Source organism: Calliphora vicina, chromosome 5, assembly GCF_958450345.1.
Source record: "Calliphora vicina chromosome 5, idCalVici1.1, whole genome shotgun sequence".
Classification (NCBI taxonomy): Eukaryota; Metazoa; Arthropoda; class Insecta; order Diptera; family Calliphoridae; genus Calliphora; species Calliphora vicina.
This window is the reverse complement of record NC_088784.1, coordinates 13,441,113-13,448,395: the sequence shown is the minus strand read 5'-3', so window position 1 is coordinate 13,448,395 and position 7,283 is coordinate 13,441,113.

Below are 7,283 nucleotides of genomic sequence, written 5' to 3'. Positions count from 1 at the left end.
ATCGATCAATTCTGGAAATTATAGCCTCAGCCTTCAGCTAATTCCATCTTCAATCGTTGTCCTTTCTGCCAATCAATTCTAGCATCAGTCTTCCACCAATTCCGTCTTCAATCGTAATAATTTATGTCAATCTTCAATCAACTCTACCTTAAATTGTCAGCCAATTCTTTCATCAGTCGTTCCTAATAAGGACCGATTCTAGCTTCTGTAATTGACCAACTCTATTCAAACATAGTGCTCTATATCAAACAATAGTAGGTCTTTATGTCATTCAATTGTAGCTTCAATTGTTGTTCTTTATGTCGATAAATTTTAGCTTGAATTTTCGTTTGTATCGATAAATCGTTGACCAATTTTGTCTTCAATTATACGTTCTTTATAAACTCTAGTTCTAGCTTAAATCATTCCATTTCTACTGACAAATTTGTTCGCAAAGTTTCCTATAATATTCTCTTTCCATTTGGAATTTATCTCATTTGCATAATTTAATTTTAAACTATTCAAATTCGAAATTTAATTTCATCTAATGACTGGCATAAAATAGACAAAAAAAGTTACTGTTATACCTGATCGAATTTGTAAAATTTGTTTTGTTTTTTCAAACTGAGAAAAAATATAGAAACATTTTCCAGCATTAAGAAAAAAAAATAACAAAAATTTTTCCAAAAATAAAAGAAAAACAAATAATCATGTAGACTGCATGAGAAAAAGTAATTAAATTTGATTTGTATAGACAACGCGAAATGAAATGTTTGGGCACATTTTTAGCCAAAAACAATTTTTTTCTTTTTCTTCAAATATTTGCAAGTGTGAGATGAAGAGAATTTCGAAATCAGTGAATGTCATGCAATGACTTGACACAATATAAGACACTAGGATAAAACAGGGTAGAGCTAAAGCAAAGTGTAAATATTTAATTCGCACAATTAGTTTGAGCAATTTCAAAATGAATACCTCCTTTAAAATAACTCTGTGTTACAAAATGAAATCAGTGAATAACAAATTGCTTAAAAACAAGGAGTTTCTATTAATTTGGGAGGCCAACATAGACGAAAAAAACACACAAATTGGAAAATTAAGAATAAAATCAGACAGACGTAACGACGACTACAATTCAATTAAATTGACAGTTATAAAGAACATCTAGTCATTAACTGCCCCTCCCTTTCCACCTTCCTTAAAACACATTAATTCCAAAAAACACGCACAGTGTATCTACCTCTACACTGGCATCCCTATAAGGAAACAACAACTCCTTATAATGATTTGTCATTACAGGAATAATCTCTTAGGACTAGCAGACTCTGACTCTGAATACACATCAACAAATTGTAACATTTCCTTAAATAGTAATTTAAATACTTGCGTTTTGTTTTACCATGATTTTTCCCAAAAAAAAAAAACAGCAGACTACTTTTCCTCAGCATCATCATCATCATCATTGCCAGCATTTTCCCCTCGTCATCATCATCATCGCGTTCAATATATTAAAAAACTTTTTCCATTCGCTTATAAAGAGGAATTTGTTTTTAATAAACTTCAATATTCCTTTAGAGTTTAATGTAAAGTTGATTGCAAAAATGTATAGAAAATCAAATAAAAAATAAACTATAGTTTATTGAGTGGAGTAAGTCTCCTAGGAGATTAATCAGGGAATTTAAATACGATAATAATATGGAGTTACGAAGGAAGTAAATAAAATTATGACAGAATAAATCAAATAATTCAAATAAAAGTTATGTAAAAAAATGGACAAAATAAAGGACAAGAGGAGAGGAACAGAAATTGGTGTTGAAAAGGAATAAAGATTAAAACTAGAACTGGGGAACATAAGGAAATATGAATGAACTATAAAATTAATTATGCTGGAAGCTGGCGTTTCGCTGGATCAGGTCTATAAATCAAGATATATCGATTTGAAGTTACTAAGTATCGTATATGGCTACAACACGTTCAATAAAGGAAAGCGGCATTTTTGGTTTTCTTTTAGTGGGACCCTGGATTGATATATTGAAGCTAAAATAGGGCTAGAGAACTACGAATGAAGCTAGAATTTATTGACTAAAGAACCACGATTGCAGCTGGAAGTGATCGATTAAAGGGCTACGATTGAAGCCAAAATTGGACTGAATACAAGACACCATTAAATATCGACGAATGAAGCTAGAATTGGCCGTAATATAGAACCGCGTTTGAAGCTAAAACTTTCGATTAAAAACCAAAGATTGAAGCTATAATTGGTCCTAAAAGGAACAATGATTGAAGTTAGAGTATCTGTCTTATTGAAGACAGACTTTTTCGACTAAAGTGCAAGTCGGGGTTCTAAGACTTGAAACTATAATTGGTTGATTAAAGAACCTCAATTGAACATTGAATTTTTTTTATAAGGAAATATGAATGTAGCTGTAAATGGTCTATATAAAGACATTTGATTAAAGCTAGAGGTTTCTTTATCAAGAACTATGGGATAAAATCCTTCTTCAGGGTACCTAACTTCTGTACTGCTCTTCAGGCGGAAATTACTGCCATTAAACGTGCATGCAACTGTCTGAGGTATTATCGAATATCTGGAGATATCTGTATACTAACTGATAGCAAAGCTGCCGTTATCGGAATTGCGGGTGTCTTCACGACATCTATATCGACAAGACTTTAGTCTCCTCTATATAGACAAGACTTTAGTCTCCTCTATATAGACAAGACTTTAGTCTCCTCTATATAGACAAGACTTTAGTCTCCTCTATATAGACAAGACTTTAGTCTCCTCTATATAGACAAGACTTTAGTCTACTCTATAGACAAGACTTTAGTCTACTCTATAGACAAGACTTTAGTCTCCTCTATAGACAAGACTTTAGTCTCCTCTATAGACAAGACTTTTTGGTCTCCTCTATAGACATGACTTTTTGGTCTCCTCTATAGACAAGACTTTGGTCTCCTCTATAGACAAGACTTTGGTCTCCTCTATAGACAAGACTTTGGTCTCCTCTATAGACAAGACTTTGGTCTCCTCTATAGTCAAGACTTTAGTCTCCTCTATAGACAAGACTTTAGTCTCCTCTATAGACAAGACTTTGGTCTCCTCTATAGACAAGACTTTGGTCTCCTCTATAGACAAGACTTTTTGGTCTCCTCTATAGACAAGACTTTGGTGTCCTCTATAGACAAGACTTTGGTCTCCTCAATAGACAAGACTTTGGTCTCCTCTATAGACAAGAGTTTGGTCTCCTCTATAGACAAGACTTTGGTCTCCTCTATAGACAAGACTTTAGTCTCCTCTATAGACAAGACTTTAGTCTCCTCTATAGACAAGACTTTAGTCTCCTCTATAGACAAGGCTTTACTCTTCTCTATGGACATGACTTTAGTCTCCTCTATAGACAAGACTTTAGTCTCCTCTATGGACAAGACTTTAGTCTCCTCTATGGACAAGACTTTAGTCTCCTCTATAGACAAGACTTTAGTCTCCTCTATGGACAAGACTTTAGTCTCCTCTATGGACAAGACTTTAGTCTCCTCTATAGACAAGACTTTAGTCTCCTCTATAGACAAGAATTTAGTCTCCTCTATAGACAAGACTTTAGTCTCCTCTATAGACAAGACTTTAGTCTCCTCTATAGACAAGACTTTAGTCTCCTCTATAGACAAGACTTTGGTCTCCTCTATAGACAAGACTTTGGTCTCCTCTATAGACAAGACTTTGGTCTCCTCTATAGACAAGACTTTGGTCTCCTCTATAGACAAGACTTTTTGGTCTCCTCTATAGACAAGACTTTGGTCTCCTCTATAGACAAGACTTTGGTCTCCTCTATAGACAAGACTTTGGTCTCCTCTATAGACAAGACTTTGGTCTCCTCTATAGACAAGACTTTGGTCTCCTCTATAGACAAGACTTTGGTCTCCTCTATAGACAAGACTTTGGTCTCTTCTATAGACAAGACTTTGGTCTCCTCTATAGACAAGACTTTGGTCTCCTCTATAGACAAGACTTTGGTCTCCTCTATAGACAAGACTTTGGTCTCCTCTATAGACAAGACTTTGGTCTCCTCTATAGACAAGACTTTGGTCTCCTCTATAGACAAGACTTTGGTCTCCTCTATAGACAAGACTTTGGTCTCCTCTATAGACAAGACTTTGGTCTCCTCTATAGACAAGACTTTAGTCTCCTCTATAGACAAGACTTTGGTCTCCTCTATAGACAAGACTTTGGTCTCCTCTATAGACAAGACTTTGGTCTCCTCTATAGACAAGACTTTGGTCTCCTCTATAGACAAGACTTCAGTCTCCTCTATAGACAAACTTGAGGGAACGTATTCCGAACCCCATTTTTCTCCCGAGTTATGATCGAAGCTAGAATTGGTCGTCAAAAAACCTGCCATTGTAGCTTGAAATTGTACCTCAAAATAGATTATGATTGAAGTTGACTAAAGAACTGCGATCGACGTTATAATTGATCTTCAAAAAGAGCTATGATTGAATCAATAATTTAAGGAAAAGTGATCACCTCAAAGATCTACGATTGAATCTATAGTGCAGCCTAAAAAGAAACTTAGATTGAGGCTAGAATCGGTCCACTAAAGAAGCAACATAGCAGCTAGCACTTGTCTACTAAAGGTTGGATAAAGAGAATTGAAGCTAAACAACGATTGAATCATGAATAGAACTCTTGAACACAAACTGGAAAGCATGTTGCTTGTCTGCAGATACAGCCAGAGTCTCGGGCGGGAATTGAACCCGCAACCCTCAGATCGATAGTTCAGCACATTATTGTCTAGTCTATCGGGGCTCAACTTATACTTATCCTTGTCGTTTTTGAAGAAGGGTAAATACTTCTTCGTCATAGTGAATCATGTTTTTGAGTTGGATTTTACCCTCTTTAACAGAAGTTAACAATTTTTTATATATTTTTTTGGATAATATTAAATCACTTCGTTTGCTTGAGTGCACCTTTTTTTAGGTGGCGGCACAGCTTACAAAAATTTCTATTTGTTTTCATTACAATTTCATTTATTTCCTATTTTTTCAACAATTTTTTTCCACCAACATCTTCATCATCAGCAGCAGCAGTCAGTTCTCAGTCTGCCACAAAATTTCCAAGAGTATTTAAGAGAATTAGCAAAAGTGAAAATTAGCCTACCTTTAGGCAAAATAAAGAATGAAAAAAAAAACAAATCAACAGCCTCTCAGACAGAAGGCATAAGAATGGTATTTTGACTTTCTGAACAGACCTTGTTCTCATATGAGTAGGAATTTTATAGAATGAATGTTTGCATTTGATTTACGACTGTTACTTTTACCAAACACGGATCCTTTGAACAAACTCCTTTAACTCATCCTAATTTTCAGGTTTCATAATTTTCTTGTTGTTGTTATATTTTAAGGATATTTTATTATTTACAAAATCTACAAGGATGTAAATGATTTCTTTTTGCTCGTATTGTTACACTTATAACTAAAGAACACAAAAAAATGCCAAAAAAATATTTTACAGACTTCCAAAAATAATGAGGAAAAAAGCAGTTACTCCTAGACAGAGAGGAGTTGGCTCTGACTGTTGTAAAAATTATAAGCGGCAATTGCAAAAATATTTGGAATTTGTATCCTTGTTTAATTTATTTTTTTTGGGGAATTTTTGTTTTCGTTTTCTTATGTCTGCTAAGGCGATTTAGCAAATTAAAAGGTTTTTAATGCTTGAAAGTGTTTTTTGTATATTTCTATATAAAACTTCTGCTGCTGCAGCAGCCACATTCTCCAAATCATATTTGTAGTCAACTTAAAATCTTGTGTTTCTAGCAAAATAATAAAAAAAAGAAGAAAACATTTTTATAAAGGACCTCTATTTTAATATTTTATAGTCAGTCGTATAGAAGAAGTGTTGCCATAACCAAGAAGGTGCAAGAAATATTTATTATGAATATGAAAAAGGATATAAGTTATTGCTTTTAGAACTTATACATATCCTTGCACTCCCTGATTTCTTTAATTGCAAACTGTATTGCTTGGAAAATTTATTTGTTTGCTTACTTTAGTGAAAATATTAATTTTCTCAAGTACTTTGTCTTTGCTGTTTTTTTTGCAATTACTTTTGTGGTTAAAGGGATTGATTAAAAACAAATTTTAAGTGCTTTTTTTAGGGAGTTTGTTCATTAGAATGAAAGTTATAGAGAAAGTTTTGTTATAATAATTGTTGGATTAAAATTCACAGCTGTGAATAATCGGATAAGTTTTAAGCTTCACCAGAAGTGATATTTTTTTTATTAATTTTTACTATTTTTAAATATTTGATAGTAGATTTCTTAAGTTCTCCAATTTTACCCAATATTGGTATAAAATCCATCATAAATCGTAATTATTTTCAATACAAATCGTAGCTTACAATGTCTTTCTTTGTAAGTTTAATTCTAGCTTCAATCGTAGTCCTTTATGTCAACCAATTTTACCTTCAATCTCAGCTCTTTTTAAGCTTCAACCGTAATTTATATAACCATGAATTCGAGCTTCAATTGTTGTTCTTGTAAAAGACCAATTAAAGCTTTAATCGATATTCATTTTAATTCAAACTCTGGCTTCAAGCACAAATAATTTTAACCCAATTCTAGCTTAACCCTCTAACCCGCAAGAGTGCATCAAGGCATGCATTACAAAATACCAATTATCTCAAAAAGTAATTATAATTTTTATACCCTTCAGCTTCGTGAGAAGGGAATATATAAGTTTGTCATACCGTTTGTAATTTCTACATTTTTCATTTCCGACCCCACAAAGTATATATATTCTGGATCCTTATAGCTAGCGGAGTCGATTAAGCCATGTCCGTCTGTCTGTTGAAATCAATTTTCTGAAGAGCCCAGATATCTTTGGGATCCAAATAATCAATAATTCTGTCAGACATGCTTTCGAGAAGTTTCCTATTTAAAATCAGCAAAATCCATCCAGAAATAACGGAGATATGAGCAAAAAACCGGGACAACCTTGATTTGTGACCTATTTTTAATCTATATCTGGATTACTAAGTCATTAATATAGACAATATGGATATCTAATGATAGATATTTCAAAGTCCATTGCAACGATGTAGATAAGGCTATAGTAAGTTGGGCCTACAATGGGTCAAAATCGGGAAAATATTTTTTAACCCGAATTTTTTTTCATAATTTTTTTTTCAAAAAAAAAAAAAAATAAAAAATTTTTTGAAAAACAATTAAAAAAAAATTTAAATTTTGTTTACCTTTGGTGAAGGGTATATAAGATTCGGCACAGCCGAATATAGCTCTCTTACTTGT